Genomic DNA, 21,411 nt, shown 5'->3' with positions numbered 1-21,411 from the left:
CATGAGATTGCTCCCACAAAGACTTTTGTTCATTTGCAAAAACTTTTGGTGCAGAGAAGACAAGCCTTTGAGGGCACAGTCTTATGCTCCTTCAGACTCATTGATGCTGTTCAATGCTCCAAAATCGGATTGGGTGTCCACCAGGCAATGTCGGTGAGTCAGCAAAGCTGAGCAGGACACACTCGCCCCACTCAGCCTGTGCTCTCACCGCTTCACTTTTGAAACATTGGGTGCAGGCCGCTTGGCAGCCCGGCTTGGGGGCGGGGAGAGGGGAACTGGGCCGTGTGAGCAGCGGCATGCAGGCATGCAGCTCCACTCACGCAAGAGAGAAGAGTGGCCTCTCTCATTGCCTGGTTCTGAGTAGACCATGGCCCAGCAGTGGGTTGCACCACAGGGGTTGGGGTCCCTGCTATAGAGTACACTTTCACCCTAGACCTGGGATTCTCAGCCTTGACAACTTTAAGAAATAAGTTGTCTGGAGAACAAGCAAGCTGGCTGGACTGGAGTCTACACATCTTAAAGTTGTCAGAGTTGAGAAACACTACTCTAGACCCACCCTATTAGAATTCTGATTTGCGTAGATCTGAAACTCTCTCATTTCCTCTTAACTTCTGCCCTCTCTCTTCTATTACCACAGGGGAATCTTTGTTGCCTTTATTTGGAGAAAATTCAGTATTAGATTTGATGCTCATATAGAGAAAGACACTAGGGGAATTGGAATGATTGTTTTCTGGATAAATAGTATTTTCCAGCTATTGTCCCAGGAACTGAGTTACTTTTTATCACAGAAGCGGTTGATCTTCACACTTGATTAGACTGTAAAGTCAGCACTACCGTAGTGAGCTATTGATTTTGCAGTTAAGGAGCTTGTAGTTTTAGACTAAATAACTAAAGCATTACAAATTGAATCTAAGGATGCATACAATGTACTTTAATGCAGACATGAAGTGCAATTTGAATTACACCTTGATTTAACTCTGATGGAATCAACTAAAGCAACAGAGAAAGTCACATAGGGGTTCGGAATGGATATTCTTGCCAATTATGATGAAAATTTGCAGCACTGTATAGGGGATCCTGGAAATATTTAGGTATGCCTTCAGATGAATGTTAGTTTCTGGCCAGATCTATCCAGCTATCGTGCTCCAGTGTTGTGTGAATAGAGGACACCTGTCAACAGATCCCTTGTTTGCTGTTTTTGCCATTGGAAGGAGAGATACAGACTGGTTAGGAATGATTTTTGTATTTAAAATAATCTGAGAAGTTTCTGCTGCATCAGATCCTGAAATTCCTGGTATGTGGATCTTTCAAATAAAGAAACAAAATTATGCTGTATTTATTTACTACCGGTATGTATAAATCAGTTAAATACCACTGCCCTTTGTTCAGATGTACAGAATAAAGCAACATGTTGAAATACAGCAAGTTTATATATTTACATATTTGATTGATTGAAATGCTTCCTTCTTTGTCCAGAATCATATTTATGGGTGACTCCAAACTTTTCTGTTATAAGGGAATTGTATCCCTTTAACTGTATGTCAGATCTACAATTCTAAGAATTTCCCATCAGCATGAATAATGGGAATTTTTGGGATTGTATTCCCAACATATCTTGAGCATGCCAAATTGGGGAAGGCTGATATACAGCCTCCACGTTACCCCTTTTTTAAAAAAGAGGAAGTACTTCCTTCTTAGATTTTATTTCATCAATGAAACATTGTAGCCTCAGTCTGTCTTCTGTTGCTGAATGATAGTTTCAAACTTCAGAAGAGATTTTTGCTTTGTATTTAACATGCCAATTTGAAGATTATGCATATATTTTTAAAAAGACACAACACCAAATCTCAGGTAGGTAAGTAAATCCATCAGATTGAATTGAGAAAGCACAAAGTAATTACTAATGATGGAACATCTGGTCTTTCAACCTGCTCCTCGGTGAAAATGCTATTGATATCAATCTAGACTTTTCATTTCCTTAATGGCTATTGATTGTCCTAACAGATTTTATTTAGCAGCATTTAAAGGGCAACTAGGGCATAATCTACCATACTAGACCATGTGACGAGCAGGAAGTGCAGAGTTCAGATCTTGCCTCTGCTGGTATTAAAACTATGCCAGTCACATTAGGATTTAAGCCCCTGTTAGTCTTATATGTAATCTGAGGATAATGAAATGATCTATCATGATCTAATAATGTGTGTGAAGTTTAGAATATTCTTAGACAGCTACCTCATTGCCAAGCAGAAAGAGAGACGTGCCAATGTGGGTATATTCTGTCTGTGCAGTGTTATAGCTTAGCAGTCCAAGACTTAATCTTTGTCAGAGAAACAGTTGTAGCCTCTAAAATATTCATTCATTCATTCATTATTGCCATCCATCTCACACACTTCTCCAATAGCCAGGTTTAATATGTGAAAGAGAGGAGAGGGGAAGGGAGTTACCCATCCTGCTTAGACAAACCGCTAACAGAAATATGCAATTAAAGAGGAAACCTCATTATACATCCCAGGCAGAGGTGGGTATTCAGCAGGCTCTGACCAGTTCTGGAGAACCGGTAGCAGAAATTTCGAGTAGTTCAGAAAACCAGCAAATGCCACCTCTGACTGGAGATTTTACAGTATCCTTCCCCTGCCACACCCACCAAGCCACGCCCACAGAACCAGTAGTAAAAAAAATCGAATCCCACCACTGATCCCAGGCAACTGAGCAACAATGAAGGAGGAAGACCCTCAGGGACATTAGTAATATAGAGAGCATATAAAATAGCTTTGAAGGACAGTAAGAAAAACTACAGTATTACCAAGCTAAGGATCAGACAAGCATGGCTTCAGCCCATTCCAAGAAAACTAATTTAAGAAAATGCCCCCTACAGGGGCCTCCCAAATTCACACACAGATAAAGTGAAAGAAGAGGGCAAGCATCTTCCCATTTGCAATATTCAGGAATTAGAGCTGTTCTAATCAAAGTAGTTTCAGGCCTATATGTCATCTGTTTTTTGGTTTGATCTACCCTGTAAGGCTGACAGAAGAAGCATTTGAACTTCATGCTCTGTTGCCCTCTTCTGCCCAAGCACTTTAACATTGAATAAGCAGTAGGATTCCAGAAAATCTGTCCAGTTTTCATCATAAAATAAATATAAACTGAGCTCAGCTGAGCACCAATCTAAAGAGCAAAGTTGGGAAACAGAAAGTCCAACCCCATCTCGGTTCAGATTTTAAAGGATATCTCCAGGATTAGAGATATTCATGCTGGTATCACCAATTTCAGGACTGTTGACATTCTTGTTAGTGTTTGGGGACAAACCCCCAAGCAGAGTGCACAGCAGCAGTCAAGCCAGGCAGCCAAAATGAGAGAGAGGCTGGGCCCAAGAGTATACACACACTGGAGACAAAAAACACTGTTTGTAGTTTTAAATAGTTATTTAATTCACACAGAGATTAAGAAGTGTCATTCAGTCCATATGTCAATATCCAATATATCCATCCAGTAACCTAGTCCATTAACTAGTAAATACAATGTCTTTATCTGCTTGTAAATCTTCTCCTTCTGATACCTTTCTCTCGAAGTCAACGCTGAGTATGCACAGCTCACCAAGTAAACAGTCCTTTTGTTCAGTAGAAATGGTATCTTGCACAGTAGCCAACAAGCAGACGTCTCATACAGGAGTAAAACTGCAGGCAGCAGAGATCAGAGAGACCAGCGACCAGTAACACCAGGAAACAGTAACCAGCAACACCAGGGAGCAGAAACCAGGAAATGTTACGTCTCTCTCACTGTCTTATTACTGCTGCTTGCAACCGCACCCTTAATTATCAAATTACATTGCAGTTTTTGTGCTTAAAGCTGCAAACACTTAAACCTAGGTTTATATATTTAGTCACCCAAACCTAGTTGGTGTATTCATATACCCAACATTCTCCCCTTTTGGGTGATATAAATATATAATGCCCTTACAATCTGAACCCATATTTTTCACAACTCTCTAGATGCTTAATAGCACCTTGGGCTTTAGTAAAATTATCAGCTATATTGTCCTCCGACATGCAGTACTCCAGCTGTATCATTTTACTCTTTACAGATTGTCTAACGTTTAGGTACCTTAAATCTGTATGCTTGCTCCTAGTTTTTACTGCAATATTTGTGGCCATTTGAATTGCTGCCTGATTATCTTCATGTACAACTATAGGGTAATTTACAGTTATACCCATATCATTCAACATTTGTCTATACATGATTAACTCAGTACATAATAGCGATAAACAGGAGAATTCTGCCTCCATAGTAGACAAACTTATATGCTGTTGTCTTATTGACTTCCAACCTATTAATGTCTTACCCAGCATTATGGCTGTTCCTGAAGTCGACTTTCTTGTGTCTCTTTCTGATGCAAAACTAGCATCTGCATAAGCACTCAGTATGAGATCACCTTTTGGTTCTAGATACAGTGAATGGTGTAATGTTCCTTTAAGATATCTTAAGATTCTCTTCAATGCATTCCAATGACATTGAAGCGGATCATTATTATGTCGTGCCAGCTGATTAATACTATAAGCTATATCTGGCCTTGACCAATTGCTAATGTATGATAAGCTACCAATCAAAGATTGATATATTGCCTTATCAAACTTGGGACTTTGAGCATCCATTTTGCAAATATCCTGACTCATTGGAGTCTTTGCAGGCTTACAAAGTTCCATCTTATAATCTATTAGCAATTTAGATATCTTATCCTCCTGAGATATCTTAAAACCTTTCTGTGTTTTCAGTATATCCAAACCTAGATATCTCTTTATCTCCCCTAATTGCTTGATTTTTATTTTCTTTTCTAATGATGCTATTATTTTATTTGCTTCATCATTAGTCTCAGTAATCAAGGCAATATCATCAGTGAACAATAATAATAATGATATTTTCCCATTTGTCTCCCTTTTAAACAGACATGGATCGGCTAAACCAGCTTTAAACCCTATATTGTTTAGTTCTTTTACAATATACTGGTTCCATTCATAGCCCGATTGTTTAAGACCATAGAGGCTCTTTTTTAACAACCAACAATCATTATTATTTTCACCTTTCAATCCACTAGGCTTTTTCATATATACAGTATGTCTTAGTGGAGCATGCAAGTAAGCAGTTTCCACATCTAAATGGTTAACTATATATTTCTTGCTTGCTGCCCACACTAAGGCTGCCCTTAATGTTGCTGCTTTAAGACTAGGTGCAAATACTTCATCATAGTCATTTGCACTTTGTCTAAAACCTTGGGCTACTAATCTTGCCTTATGGATTGTATTTCCATCTTTATCAGTTTTTATCTTAAAAATCCATTTGCAGCCAATGGGTTTTATATCTACAGGTAATCTCGCATTTTCATATACTTTCATATCCTTCAAGGATTTCAATTCCTTATTCATTGCTGCATACCAACTTTCCTTATCTTTAGGAGGATACTTTTTTATCTCATCCACAGTAGATGGAACTTTATTTACCTGGCACACTGTGTTAGCCTGGTATCTATCAGGCGGTCTAGATATACGTGTAGTTCTTCTGGGAATTACAGGGCTTGTATGAGGACTTTTTAGAGTTACTACTTGTTCATTTTCCTCATCTTGCTCAGCTATTTGTTCTATTTCTTCTTCTATGGGCTCAATTTCTTCCTGTATTTCTCTTTTCACTTTATTTTTAAAGTTACAGGGATACTTAATGGGATTTCTATAGGATTCATTAATCACTTCTTTATTGCTATCCTGTTCTAACTTATCCCATCCTACGTGCTCTAGAAATTGGGCATTGGCACTACATAACACTCTGGATGTGCCTTTCTCCCAAAATCTATATGCCCTATGGTTAGCTTGGTAACCAACGAAGAAAAATTGTTTAGCTCTGTGTTGCCCTTTACGCCTGAGTTGTGTAGGGATATGCACCCATGCTGGTGCACCAAATGTGTGCAGGTAACTCAGATCAGGCTTCCTGCCATGCCACATGGTGAATGGTATTTCACCAGTAGTTGAGTTAACAACGTTGTTCAATATGTTATTGGCACACATTGTGGCTTCCCCCCACAAAGAATCAGGTAATCCAGAATCAGTTAACATTGTTCTAACCATTGCCTGTAGAGTTTGGCCTCTTCTTTCAATAAATGCGTTGTGTTGTGGTCTGTATGGTGCAGATTTCTTGTGCTCTATTCCAGCTACCTTTAATCTATTCTGGAATTTGCTGTTAACAAATTCCGTACCATTATTTGTCACCAGGGTTATCAGTTGCCGTTTAGTCTTTCTTTCTGCAAACTTTAACCAGTTGAAGAAATGTTGATATGTTTCAGTTTTGCTTTTCATTAGGTAGCAAAACCCATATCTAGAGTAATGGTCCATAATGCTCAGTATATATCGAGCACCCCCCATACTGGGTTTCTTTGGACCTATAATGTCTGCAAATACTACTTCTAAAGGTTCTTTAGTTTTGAAACCATTTAGGCTATTTGCAGGCAATATTTTACTCTTATCTTCACAGCAGACATTACAACGCAAATATTTATCACAGGGTTGTAACCTTATTCCTTCAGATAACTCTACTGTACGTTTTAGCATTTTAAAATTTACATGCCCCAAACGCCTATGCAATAAATGGATACATTCATTATGAGGCTTGATATTGTTAAATACAGTCTGTGCCTCCCCTTTCTTACTATCATGTAAGACATACAATGTTCCATTTAAAGCTGCAGTTACCTTTTTGTTATCTTTTCCAGTATGCACTTATTATCCTTAAATGTAACTACATAACCTAGTTTATCTAATACTCTTACAGAAAGTAGGTTCATCTTTAACTGTGGTACATACAACATTTTTATATTCTGGTTTAAACATGGACAATATGCAATACCTTCACCCTTGGCCTTGAGGTGCCAGCCATTCGCGAGTGATATATGTTGAGAGCTTGTAGACATTTTTATAAACTTTGTCTTATCTCTCGTGATGCAGTGGGATGCACCACTGTCCACCACCCATAAATCACTCTTCACATCACAGTTGCTAAACGTGGCTAGTTCAAAGGATTTCTTTGGCTTCTTTACATTCTGGCTTTTTCCTTTTCTGCAGAATCTTGCCAAATGTCCTCTGCCTCCACAATTAAAACACCTTTTAATTGTGTATGCCGTCGAAGATAAATTCTCTTCTTCCGGGTGCTTTACTTTACTAAGCTGGTTTCTTTCAAGCTTTGAAGATAATTTCTCTTCTTTATTAGGCTTATCTTCTCTCAGCTGGTCACGTTCAAACCTTCTTCTGGCTTCTTCTAATAGCCTGCTGGTAATCTCAGTTACTGATAAACTGTCTTTTGGCAATACCTCTAAAGCAGTCACAAAATCATCATAGCTTCGATCCAAAGAAGACAGTATGATGTATACTTGTTGCAACTCATTAAATATAAGCTCTTTTTCTTGTAATTCTTGAAAAATGCTTTTCATACAGTTTAAATGAGTTAACATGTCTCCATTCTTCTCAAGATGTGTTCTAAACAGCTTCCGTGTAAGATTGATATGAGCTCCTACACTGTCTCGAACATAAATCTTCTTGAGATTCTCCCAGCAGTTAGCAGCATTTAACTCTCCACGAATATGAATCAGTTGCTGGTCTGAGAGAGTGAGTCCTATGATGCACAAAGCCTGCTCATTCTTTTGTTTATAGTCTTGTATCTTTTTGGCATCCTCATCTACATTAGGATCTAAGTTAGATACATCTGGTGGGTTTGTTATTATGTCCCACAAACCTTCTCTTCGTAGCAGTAAACTACATTTCATTGACCATGAAACATAGTTTGTTCCATCTAGTCTGGATATCATGGACAGACTTGGCAAATTTACTTGTGCCATTGCTCTTCAGATAAATAACTATTCAACAAACAGTTTGTTTTTACAGTAATGTGCAACTCACACCAACCTCTCACTGGTATATCCTGGTTAGTTAGACTGTGCACACTGCTGGGCCCATAACCAATGTTAGTGTTTGGGGACAAACCCCCAAGCAGAGTGCACAGCAGCAGTCAAGCCAGGCAGCCAAAATGAGAGAGAGGCTGGGCCCAAGAGTATACACACACTGGAGACAAAAACACTGTTTGTAGTTTTAAATAGTTATTTAATTCACACAGAGATTAAGAAGTGTCATTCAGTCCATATGTCAATATCCAATATATCCATCCAGTAACCTAGTCCATTAACTAGTAAATACAATGTCTTTATCTGCTTGTAAATCTTCTCCTTCTGATACCTTTCTCTCGAAGTCAACGCTGAGTATGCACAGCTCACCAAGTAAACAGTCCTTTTGTTCAGTAGAAATGGTATCTTGCACAGTAGCCAACAAGCAGACGTCTCATACAGGAGTAAAACTGCAGGCAGCAGAGATCAGAGAGACCAGCGACCAGTAACACCAGGAAACAGTAACCAGCAACACCAGGGAGCAGAAACCAGGAAATGTTACGTCTCTCTCACTGTCTTATTACTGCTGCTTGCAACCGCACCCTTAATTATCAAATTACATTGCAGTTTTTGTGCTTAAAGCTGCAAACACTTAAACCTAGGTTTATATATTTAGTCACCCAAACCTAGTTGGTGTATTCATATACCCAACAATTCTGGAGTTCATAAAGAGATGAAGATCTTTGCTATATTGAGATCCCCCTTCAGGAAAGCCTAGAATTTTAAAAGCAATCCTTTGTTGGGTCACACCAAAGGTCAGTTCTGTTTCCTCAAGGTAATCGCAGAGACATTCCTCTGTTGAGACTATGGAATTTCAAAGAAAGGAGCCACATCTGTGAGGGATTACTTGGCCTTAGAGTTAAGGTGTTCAGGAACTGAATCATGACATTAGTGAATGGTGGGAGGTTGCAGAATTTTAACACCAGGATTCCCATCAATGACCTAGCCAACGAAGTAGGGGGAGCCCATATATACTGACGTCTTGACTCTCTTGTTAGACCGCAAGAAATAATGAATCACATCACCAGTCTCCCTCTGGGTTAGATAGAATGAAACCTCTGGATTGGTTGGGTTTGATAGAAATACTAAACGGTTGGTCTTGAGTAGCCTGTTTTATACTCTGATATTGCCACCTGTTATCCACACAGTGTAGTCTATGCATGGACTTGGCAATGTATTGTCAATTCCCCTGCTGTTTGAGCAATAAATAATAACGGCGGGGGTGGTGGTGGTGGAATCTTTTCATTGACTACCACTTTGCAGTGAGCGCTGATATATAAAAATGTAGTCATAGCAGTGGGATCTGAAACCTTCTCGCACATAGCTGGAGATAATTTCCATCTAGAATTCCAGCTTTTAGGTAGCAGGTCATAATTCCTTACGTGCTGCCAACTCCTCAAAGCATCCAGCCAATACTGCATCTGGATTATGTGAGCATTGAATCAACTGCTAGAGTATCCAGTCATAAGCAACAATTATTAGACTGAAACTGTCTTAGAAACTGAACTGAGGGTGATTTATTTCTTTTGAATTTTCCAAAAATTTAAATGCATTTCAGTCAAAATTGATATAGTTAGAAATTTAGGAATTATATTTGGATATTGTCCTCTGCAAAGATCCTAGCAGGAAATATGGATTTGTTCCAACAATTTTATATATTTCTCCTTTTTCCAAAAGGAGTGAGAAATTTATTTGAGACAATATATTTGAATACCTATTGCTGCACTTTTATTTTTTTATTGCTTCATTATTTTTACTATGGTTATATTTACATTTTTATAATTTTACACTTTACTCCTGTAAACCTCCTAGAGTCGCCCCATAGCTGGCAAATTTAAATAAATAAACAAACAAATATTATCTTTATATTATCACACAAAAAGATACAGAATATATTTAATAATGTAAATATTTATTAGAACAATATATGTATATGGCTCAAAGCATGCATTGTATCCGGTCATGGCGAGGAATGGCTTAGAGGAAAGCTGTGATTGTATGGCTACTATCAATATTAAGTAGGAAAACATGAACTGAAAGGTGAAGTTATTCAGCAGAACATTCTTTGTGTCTTTCCACTCCCTGGACGACTTGAGCAAATGAATAGGGCCGCTTCTTCTGATTTTAAAAGCATACTTTTTCATTAATAGAAGTGTATGGAAGACTAGCTTGATACCCATGCTTCGCTACGAAACTATGTGGTCGGGCTTAGTTTGGGGGGAGGAAAATAAGGAGAAAAAAATTCTGTCTCTGCCTACCAGCATCCATCAGTATTCATCTGGCTAGCATCCTGTCAGCGTGTGGGCTGTTTCAAAACTGAAACAGTATTTGCTGTGTGAGCAAGAAGGAGACAGCAAGGAGGCTGGGCGTGGCTTAGCTCAACTGTTCTGTACTAAAGCTGCTTGGTGCTGTGAAACTGAAACTCCTCTCCTCTGCTTGTGTTTTGCATTTGGAACAGATTTCTTTTCAGGTGGGGAGGGGGAGTAGAACTCCTTAGCATCAGAGCATGTTAATAATAATATAGGAAATACAAATGCTCTGATGGTCATTTCGAAAAATCCTTTCTTAGTGACCACCTAGAAGGCAAGAGGAATATACATGCCAAATTTTAAGTTTGTAGACGTTATGGTTCTGGAGATTTTGTGATGATGCGTGAGTGGTATTTCACTTTTATATATATAGATATACCTCAGTCTTGCCATCATGGTTCTCCTTCATAATGGATTGGGCATCTATAGAAACAATAACTTGCAACAGAAGTAAAGGATGAATTGGATTTCTGAAATGCTCCCAGAAATCTTAAAAGCATTCTTGCAAATGAGCCATCACCATCATCATCATCCAGCTGATATTCTTTGATCAGACAGCCTAAACTTGTGTCTTTGAAGTGCAGGTAACTCCCTAGGAGCAAGCATGTTCATTTTTTATTTATCAGTACTTTGCATTTACATGACACCTTTCTTATTGCATAAAACACATTGTCCCATTAAATCTAGGTATTTATTTTGGAGCAATCCTGGCATAAACTGATCTCTGTTTAATATTATGGCAAGAGAAAATTGTGCTTAGCTACAATGATCTTCCCACTCCCTCTCTTCAACTCAACTTTTTTCATTTGTTAAAAGATTCAATTGCTTTCTTGTAGATAAAAGAAAAATGTCTAATTTAGAAACACAAGTCCCTGACTCATAAAAGTAAAGGTCAAGATTTCCCTATTCAGTCACATTCATCTCCATTTTTTTAGCCAAGGGAGCCAGCATTTGCAAAGATGCTTCTGTAGTCATGTGGCCGGTATGACTTTGCACCAAAATGCACAGAACGCTGTTACTGTACCTTTCCACCAAAGTGGTAATTATTTATCTACTCACATCAGAGGTGGTATACAGCAGGTTCTGACCAGTTCTGGAGAACTGGTAGTGGAAATTTTGAGTAATTCGGAATACCACCTCTGACTGGCCCTGCCCCCATCTATTCTCTGCCTCCCAAGTCCCAGCTGATTGGCTGGGTCTTCTTTTGTTGCCCTGCACAGGAGAATGGAGCTGGAAAGCAGGTTAGTGGGGTGGAAAGAGAATGGGGATTTTATAGTATCTTTCCCCTGCCACGCCCACCAAGCCACACTACGCCCACCAAGCCACGCCCACAGAACTGGTAGTAAAAAAATTTGAATCCCACCACTGACTCATATGCTTTCAAACTGCTAGGTGAGACAACTACATGAAATATAGTCATTTTGCTCCAAATCAGAGAAGGTTTTCTGGGATCTGCAAGCACAGTATCCCTTTCGGAGAAGGTGCAAAAATACAGATGTATCTAAAGTGATGTGGCCACCAGAAAAAGATCTGTTATTTGCACACCTGCCATGCTCATAGTTCTTGAATCCCTGGTGCTACCATTGTGGGTTTATCAAAACCAGGGGGGCATAAGGTACCAGAAGAGGGCTTGACCAATGAGACACTAAACTAATTTCTGCCCCCAAGCTGGAAAAGCAGAGTCGCACCAGTGGCTAAATGGGAGTGGCAAAAATTCAGCATCCAGGACTAAGGTGACCAGAGAAATACTATGTGTTCCTGAAATACCTCTGCTTTCTCCCAAGTTCCTTACCTCACTGTTACCATGGCAACTACAGATGATCCTGCTATCCTATCTCAAAAGAGCACAGGATAGCAAATTGTGCCTTAACTCTTCTTATCTTACCAAAGCATCTTTGTTGTATAAAAATGTTTGTTTCTTCAGCTAAAAAGGGATAATAATGCAGCTTATGATCCAATTATTTGGCAACAAATACCGTTCCGCTCCATTTATTCTTAGGTGCAAATGTACTTTTATTGGAAGAATATATCCAAGCCCAGCATCTTATTTTGGCAGAAAAATCCACAAGCATTTTGCATCCAACTTGGGAGTACAAATCCAGAAACGTGAATGCATTAGTCAACTTTATGGATATGTCACTGTATCTGAGCGACTTTAACTACTGCTTAAGCAATATAAGAATTTTTTTCCTTATATTGTATGGTCAGTCCATAGGGTGATGTGTGTCTGTGTGCGTGTGCAGCACACCTGCACACACCGTTAACATGTAAGTACTCTCTGATTCTAGTTGCCTGAGGAATCATAATTAAAATAAGGTTAGTCCAACTTTCTCTAGATCTGATTGGGATTTAGGTGTTATTTTAAATTTTAACTTAGGGGAATGATAGAAAGGCATCATACTCCGATTAGTGATTCCAGGGGAAACTATTCTTTTTTAAATTGGAAATGAGACAGATGTAAATGGAGAAATGGACAAAAGATATAAAAATATTTTTCTTTAAAGCAAGATTAAATATATAAAACAGAATTAAGATGAGGCAAAAGTGGAGAGGAGCTATATAATAGATATAGAATGGTAAATAAGATGGGCAATGGTATATAAGAAGAGCGTGAATTCAATTGAGTCCATACAAAAAGAGGTAATCTGAGGCCAAGTTACTTTCTAGAAGAAAGTTTTATGTTTTTATGTCTATGTTTTATGTGTGTGTGTTTAATTAAGAATTAAATAATAAAATATCGGAGGAAGACTAGATGAGAATAATTATAAACAAGCCAGAGGAAAATATAAAGTTGATGACTGGATAGCAGATAAATCAGAAAGGAAATATGATTGAATAATGATTAAAGAGAAACAATGTGGAATATGGTAAAGGGAATTTACGTGTTTATATGGAAATGGGATAAATTATAAGTACGTGATATAAAGCAATATGTTACCTGCCTTGTAAGGATCTACAATGGAAAGAGGTTTTATGTTTTTAATGTTTAATGATGTTTTGTTTTGTTTGTTTGTTTGTAAAATCAATAAAACTTGTTTAAAAAAAAAAACCTTTTTCCAACAATATCCACAAGAGGGCAGAGTCTGTATTTTATTTTTTTCCTTATTTATTTTATTTTGACTTTCTATATACAAAGTGTTCTTCAGTAATTATCTTTTCAAATCAAAGAATCAGAACAATCAAAAACGTCATGTTGTTTTAGCTCTCCCCAAATCTTTTTTTCTTTTCCCTTTTATCTATTTAAAGTTCCATGGATGAAATTTACCACCTACTTGCTGTGAAGAATGATTTTACAGCCTCATTCTCACTCTCTTTTTGTCATTGGATGAATTGATTTTTATAGCTGTTTGATTTCCAGCATGTTCAAGTTAGTATGCATTCTAATAGTTTAATCACCAATGTTCAGCTTCCTAAGTTTGCTTGCTTCTCATTAATAAAATACACCCCAGTTTGGGTTTGTTTTTTTTTTGTACTAATTAGCTTACTATTTTTTCTCTGTTCTCAGAAGTTGGGATGAAAGATTCCCTTTGAGGGAAACATTTAACTGCACTTGTTAATTAATTTCCGCAACATATCTTCAGTCAAATGAAGAGATGTCCTTTATGCTTCAAAAATTGTACTGGAAAGGGCATAGCTGAGAAAATGAACAGTAGATTGATTGAGCAATAAGCATGGATGATTTCCATCCAAATGTTATTACTAATGGCACTGATCCTGAGAGGCAATTGATGAGGCAATTACATCTTATAGGAGCAAGCTAATTTTACGGTCAAGAGCTGAACTCCCCCTCCATTTGATGAAAAAGGCAGTTTGCATTTCTGTATCCTATTTTGGGCCACAAAGCTAGACACAGGCGAGATTTTGCAAGCAAGCAGGAAAAGAGTTCTGCCTCTTTCTTTGGCTTGGCAGGACCCTCAAGCATCCAATCCAACCTGAGAGAAGTGATCTCTTAAACTATAATTATTAGGGAGTAAGAAATGAAAATTCATGTGATCTGGAATGAATTGAGATTGCATATCAATACTACATATCAGGGGTGGTATTCAGCAGGTTCTGACCAGTGAGAGAAAACCGGTAGCAGAAATTTGGAGTAGTTCGGAGAACCGGCAAATGCCACCTCTGACTGGAGATTTTGCAGTATCCTTCCCCTGCCACGCCCACCAAGCCACGCCCACAGAACTGGTAGTAAAAAAAATTGAATCCCACCACTGCTACACATGTGTTGTGGCTCCGGGCTTGGATTCAGCTCCTGTGATTGATATGAGTTCAAGTGAAGAGGTTATGGCAGAACAATATGAACCGGCCTGGCTTACTGATTAGACTGATAACCAGGATGAGGAGATGGACGTGACAAAGGATGACAGACCTGATGTATTAGAATTGTCAGGACCTTTGACCTCCTCTGGTTCCTTATCTGATCAACAGCCGGGAATGGCTGACAGGGAAGTTTTGAGAGAGTCTTCTAGTGGAGATGAGAACTTGGAAAATTTGTGGTTAAATGTAAAAAATAGAAGACGGTTGAAAAGGCAAAATCAGCTGGAGCGAATGAGAAGAGCAAGTCAGTAAATTAGCACGTTGCCTTAATGAGTATAAAAGGACACAGCTGGGCTGGTACATTTCGCCAGGAACAAAATAACTATTTGAGTGAGGACGTTACAGCAAAGAGCTCTGAGGCTGAAAGATTTATTGCCAGGACTGGTTTGCCGGACAGAGTAAAGATTTATGCTGTGGTTTCTGGCAGCCATTATCTTGTAAGACTTCTTTCCGTTTGATTTAATTGTGAAACAGCTGCTTTCTGTTTTGTTCGTTTGAATTTTGAAGGGGAGTCATAACACACATACATGATAGCATTCCTTAGATATAGCAGATATAGCTTTGCAACAGCTTCTGGAGGTGCAAATCTTCTGTTTGCAATCTTCATTATTAAATAGTATAAAATAACTCTGGTTGGAAATAATTCAGCAGTAACTGTTCAGGGGTAATGTAAGTACTCTCTGATTCTAGTTGCCTGAGGAATCATAATTAAAATAAGGTTAGTCCAACTTTCTCTAGATTTGTGCTTTTGAGGTATTTTTAACAGATAACAGATAATCAGAGTTGGAAGGGACCTTGTAGGTCATCTAGTCCAACCCCCCCAAGTGGGAGACCCTACATCTTTTCTGACAAATGGCAGTCAAATCTCTTCTTGAAAGTCTCAAGTGATGGGGCTCCCACAACTTCCGAGGGCAAGCTGTTCCATTGGTTGATTGCTCTGTCAGAAAGTTTCTCCTTATTTCCAGGTTGAATCTCTCCTTGTTCAGTTTCCATCCATTATTCCTTGTCTGACCTTCAGGTGCTTTGGAAAATAGCTTGACCCCTTCCTCCCTGTGGCAGCCCCTCAAATATTGGAAGACTGCTATCATGTCTTCCCGGTCCTTCTCTTCACTAGACTAGCCCTGCCCAGTTCCTGTAACTGTTCTTCATGTGTTTTAGCCTCCAGTCCCCTATCATCCTGGTTGCTCTTGTTTGTACTTTTTCTAGAGTCTCAACATCTTTATGTATGTTTATTTATGTATCTTTATCCTTATCCTTATCTTTTATCTTTAGATATGTGGAAATGACTGCTCTCAGAATTTCCAGCTAGCAAGGGTAATTCAGTATTTTAATCAATTTTCTTCCCTTTCAACAAAAAAAGCCAAGATGAATGATTGGTTTTTGCTTGAATTGCTTCCTGTGCATTATAATAACCTTTCAACAATTGGAATTGTTATATATTGTAGTTGCAGCTTTTCACTTTTCAATTTAGATGCACATTTTAAATGTGTACTTTTGCTTTTGAGTTTAATATATGGACAAAATACATTTTCGTTGTTTGAAGAGAGCATCCATTTCAACAAGGCTGCGCTGTTCAAGCAGGCTTTCAAGTAATCAAGTAGAGCAAAGATCTGAATGTTCAACTGAGTCCACTTCTCTCTAGTCAAGAGGTTAGCCTCTTAAAGTCTTCATGAAACAATACTCCATATACAGAAAAACCTTGGGATCAAATACTGGGCTTTTGAAATTTAAGAAAAAACGGGTGGGGAGTGGGGGTGGGAATCAAGCAAACCCTCACCACTTCAGGAACTAAAAAGCAGGGTAGCTAAAATTGCATGCACTGATACTCTTCTGTAGAGTTTCAAGGTCAGTTTAATCTTACAGAAATGCTGGGTTGACTTGCAGCAAGAGGATGTCAAGCAGTGATGATGGATTCAGCCTCTGAGCTATTAATGAATTCCTGGGTGAATGTCAATAGAGTGGATTTTGTCTCCTGCACAACTAAGAGTGTTATAGTTCACTCGGCGGAATTTACTCAGCAATCAGGAAAAAAAAGGTGCTGGAGGGCAAAGAGGAAGAAAAAAAAAGAAGGGCGGAAAAAGAGGTAATATTTTGATTTATTCATATACAGGTATTTCTTAACTTGCAATCACAATTGGAACCAGAACTGGGGAAGATTGCAAATGGCAATTACAGGACCCAGGAGACCCAACAACCTCTCTAAATACGTGCCAGGTACCTAGCGCAAACATTCTGATCATGTGACCAGAAGGGATGTTACAACGATCATAAGTGCTAGGACTAAGTCATTTTTTTCCAGTGCTGTTGTCATTTTGAATGGTCCCTTGTTCAAACCTATCAGTCCAAATGATTGGGGTAGATTGCAGAAATGCCTCAGTAGAACACTCCCTTAATTCACATTAACATAAAAGGGGGAAGGAGGGAAAGCAAAATCAGACTTGCAAGTTTATGTTACTCTAGCCAATCTAAATAAACTCTGCTCCTTAGTGTGCTCTGTATTGACTGTGCTTTCTGGGAATTATGGGATTTGTAATCCCAACATATTTGAAATGTGCTGAGCTGACAAAGTCTACTTAGAAATGGTCTCATTATCTTCAGCAGTGGGCATTCCCTATGTGGTTATTCTCATGCCTGCTAAGCTAAAATGAAGCCAACGCAGTACTAGCAACTAATACTGTGTTTCCTTGAAATAAGATGCAACTGGAAAATAAGTCCTAGCATGATTTTTCATAAGCCCTACCTCAAAAATAAGCCCCAGTCAAGATTGACAGCCAACCAGACACATTTAGTACCATATTTCCCTCAAAATAAGACCTAATCAGAAAATAAACCTGATGCGACTTTTGAAGCAAAAATTAATATAAGACCTGGTCTTATTTTCAGGGAAACATAGGCAATAGTTATAATCCTTGTGGTTTTAAAAGTCCTTTTACTTAATCACTCGAGGCAGGGATTTATAGAACTTCTGTCTTTAAATGGGCTTCACCACTGAGGGCTTTTCTTGCTTTGGCTAAATCATAACAAAATCAAAATTGTCGTTCACTTTCCCAAATCTGGAGATGGAGATATAGAGACAGAGACACCAGAGAAAGAGTCTATAGAACTTGTGCCATCATTCTGCAATGATGTCTGAGAAGCACTTTGAAGAGATAAGATTTGGGATACAATGTGCCTGCTTACACACACACACACACACACACACACACACACACAAAACTTTTATTTAAATTATTGAGAAGTTTTGTCTTTTCTTATGGATAAGATACAATGCAACATAGACAAAGGCATTTTATGACATAATACAACTATCCTGAGCTAGACAAGCCAAAAAAGAATTCAGGTTTGAGCAGTTTTTCATGTTCTTCTGGATATACATATGTTCTTTTTTTTTAAAAAAAAGTGTCCTAGAAAGGTAAAAAGAGGGTGTGAGGGAGTTGACAAGGAAGGACAGAGCTATAAATCCAACTGTTTAAAATATTGAACACTTTGACATTAGTTAAAAAATGTGGGGAGAAAAGCATTTACAACAAGGATGACATGGTGCCCTTGAAAGGAACAGCACATTCTGTTTTCTTGTGATGCCTGCTGGTTCCTTCTCGCAACAGCTGCCCACTCACACAATGTCCTCAAGGTTTATGATATCATCAGACCCTCACAGGTTAATCACAACTTTATATTCTCTTTGAGGCCATGACTTTCCTTTCTACCCTTTTCAAAGAGTTATCTTGTAAGCAACTTCTTAAAAGTTACCATGGCAAGAGCAGAGTGACTGGCCGTTTGATCTTGAAGAAGATGGCACCCAGCTACAAGAAGGACTATATTCAGATGGGCCAAATACTGAAAGCATGTGCAGTTCAATAAAAGGAAATAAGAGGACAACCTATACTAGACCGATTCCAGGTGCAAACTAATTATGATGACAAATGAGTAGACGAAGAAAACAATTCATTTGACTTCTGCGGCATTCCTCCGGATTTAGAAATGTATGTTGTGAATGTGACAGGGTTCATAATTATTACATCTGAGAAGGATGCATGCATCATTAATATTCTAGGTGTTAGTTAATATCCAGGTGTTTTTTTTACTCCTTGCTTTATGCTTATCTATCTTTTTTAAAAATAGTTTTTGTTCTCTCCACTCCCTCTGTGATCTGACAAGACCAAGTGATTTATTACTGTTGTGGTTTAGAAGCCACAATCATGTAAGATTGGACCAAATGTTTGCACAGAAGCATAGTATAACCTGGAGCTTCAGCTTGCTGCCCTATGGGCTTGTCTTTGGCCCCATTAAGCGAACAAACGTTGATGATACAATCTAGCCAATGAAGAATTAATTAAATCCTTCATTAACTAATACTTTCATTAAGGATTTCATTAAGGATTCTACAAGGCACCACAATCATGAAGCAAATCCAAACTGAGTGTACAATCAAATACTCTGAAAATGCTGCGCTGGACCACTGGATGAGATCAAATGATAAACAAAGCCCAAAGCAAGACATGTCCTTGTGTCCCTCAGCTTCCTGTCTCTGATACTAGAAATAATATAAAGCCTCATGACTATGACATAAGGCAACCATAGCTTTAGCCTAATGACTCAACCAACCCCATTTTAATGCTAACCTGATCACTTATGAACACAATGGGACCAGAATTTCCATTGCTAACCAGGGTTTTTAAGTGAGTCATATTCAATTCTGTGATCTTTTGCCACTGTTGTTAAGTGAATCACTGCAGTTGTTAAGTTAATCTTGTAACTGTTAAGCAAATCCAGCTTCCCCTATTGATTTTGTTGGAAGTCAGCTGTCACCAGTGGTGGTCCCATCACTCTGGGACACAGAAACCATCGTAAATACATGCTAGTAGTTGTCAAATGCCTGAATTCTGTTCACATGATCATGGGGATGTTACAATGGTCATAAGTACAAGGACTGGTCATAAGTCACTTTTTTCAGTGCTGTTGTAACTTTAAACATTTGCTAAATGAATGGTTGTAAGTTAAGGACTCTTAGCCTAGCCTGGCCTAGCATATTGCCTGGAAGATAAATAGGTGAAAAATATTTGCTTTCGTCCACTGGAATTTCAGTAGTTCTAGGATAATGGCTATAGGATAGGAGAGAGAAGACATCATATCTATTTTCTCCACATTATATGTAACCTAACAACAACTTTTAGGTTCTTTTTTCCTTACCTTTCTTGTAAACCATTTCCACCCAAATCTTCTCTAAAATATGAGCAGAATGCTTGTTCAGCTGTGTGTTCTTCCATCTCGACAATGTTGTCTGCTGGTATCCAGACCTATATGCATGTCTCTGCTCATCAGAAGCTTGTACAATGTAGTAGCAACCTGTCCAGTGGTGGTATTCTACCAGTTTGGCCCGGTTCTGTGCCTGCGCAAAGTGCACATTTGGTGTGCACATGCATGCAAAGTGTGTGCACACGCGCAAAGCGTGCTCACCTAGCCACGCCCACTGAACTGGTGGTAAAAATCTTTGAATCCCAGCACTAAACCTGTCATTATCTTGTACTCAGATGTTTGGGATGTAAAATGGAGTCTAATCGGGGGCGGGATTCAAATTTCTTAACAACCAGTTCTGTGGGCATGGCCTAATTTGTGGGTGTGGCTTGGTGATCATGTGAATGGGTGGGCATGGCTTGTATGTAAATATTGCAAATATTTATGTAAATATTGAATTTTTTATAAAAAAAAAGAGGAACTTTTACCCAAAAGCAGGCAAAACAGGCAGGCAGATGGAGTTGCTCGCAGAATCACAGATTCACTCACAGATCTACCTTTCTGCAATCTGCTGTCTGAGTCTGTCACATAAAATTTGCTTGCAAGCAAACTCACAAAATTTGTTAGCAAGCAAACTCACAAAATTAACTGACAACACACCATTATGTAAATATTGATTTTTTTTTATTAAAAAAAGGCAACTTTTACCCCAAAGCAGGCAAAGCAGGCAGGCAGATTGAGTTGCTCAGTCACAGATTCACTTAGTGATCTATCTTTCTCCTGCCTGAGTCTGCACTGAAAAATAGAAGCTTCAGTCCTAAGGAAGGTTCAGCTCTGCTCTCAGACCGCCTCTCTTCCCACTACCCAACCCCCTGAATACCACCCCTGACTGGGCCTCAGGGAAGCCTTCTGGGCGAAGGCAAATCAGTACAGCAGCGATTTAGATAGAAAGCAAGAAATTCAACAATTTCCTGCTTTCTAGCTAAGCTAAATCTCTTGGCACAGCTGATAGTCGAAACAGCTGATGGTCGGGGAAAAAAGGAAAAATAGTAACTTACCCAAAATTAGGTGAAGGTTCGACACAGGCAAGTTGGATGGCATGCATACCAGGTAAGGAGTGACTGGGTGGGGAAGGGAGGGGAGGGAGGGGTGGGGAGGGGCCAGCCAATGGTGCAATTTTCCGGTTCTCTGAACTGCACAGAATCATAACAACCGGTTCTATAGAACCGGTCCAACAAGGTAGAATTCTGCCCGAGACTAATAATACCAAATGATATTGGGTACTTTCATTTTGTCTTCTTCTTTTAATGGATTACTTCCAAAAATTGACTCTTAGACACTGGAGTGATGTTGTCTCTGAACTGTCCATCTTAATCCAGAAATCCTTTTTCTCAGAAACTGCCAGTTCAATTGATTGATTATGTGCCATCAAGTCATTTTTCAACTCTTAGTGATCACATAGATCTGCTAATTCAAACCTATCACTTTATACATGAAATTGGAATGCTTGCGCTAATATTCCTCCCGTTCCACGTGCTAAAATCACATGTAACATTTTAATGCTGCATATCTCCCTCAAAG

The 21,411-nt window shown here is 38.7% G+C and overlaps 1 long non-coding RNA gene across 1 annotated transcript in view; it reads right to left on the bottom strand.

Annotated features, from left to right (window-relative positions):
• LOC148127224 (uncharacterized) overlaps positions 1-21,409 on the bottom strand; it is a 27,569-nt gene extending 6,160 nt beyond the window's left edge. Inside the window, exons 1-2 of the long non-coding RNA XR_015742108.1 lie at positions 20,889-21,409; positions 19,786-19,892 (exon numbers count right to left, since the gene is read on the bottom strand). This is a non-coding gene — a long non-coding RNA (uncharacterized LOC148127224). The remainder of the gene's footprint in view (positions 1-19,785; positions 19,893-20,888) is intronic.
• Positions 21,410-21,411: the final 2 nt, after the last annotated feature.

The sequence above is a fragment of the Pseudonaja textilis genome, chromosome 2, assembly GCF_049901715.1.
Source record: "Pseudonaja textilis isolate UNSWEBS1 chromosome 2, rPseTex1.2, whole genome shotgun sequence".
Classification (NCBI taxonomy): Eukaryota; Metazoa; Chordata; class Lepidosauria; order Squamata; family Elapidae; genus Pseudonaja; species Pseudonaja textilis.
The sequence above is the reverse complement of the archived record's forward strand: the minus strand, read 5'-3'. Positions and strand labels throughout refer to the sequence as shown.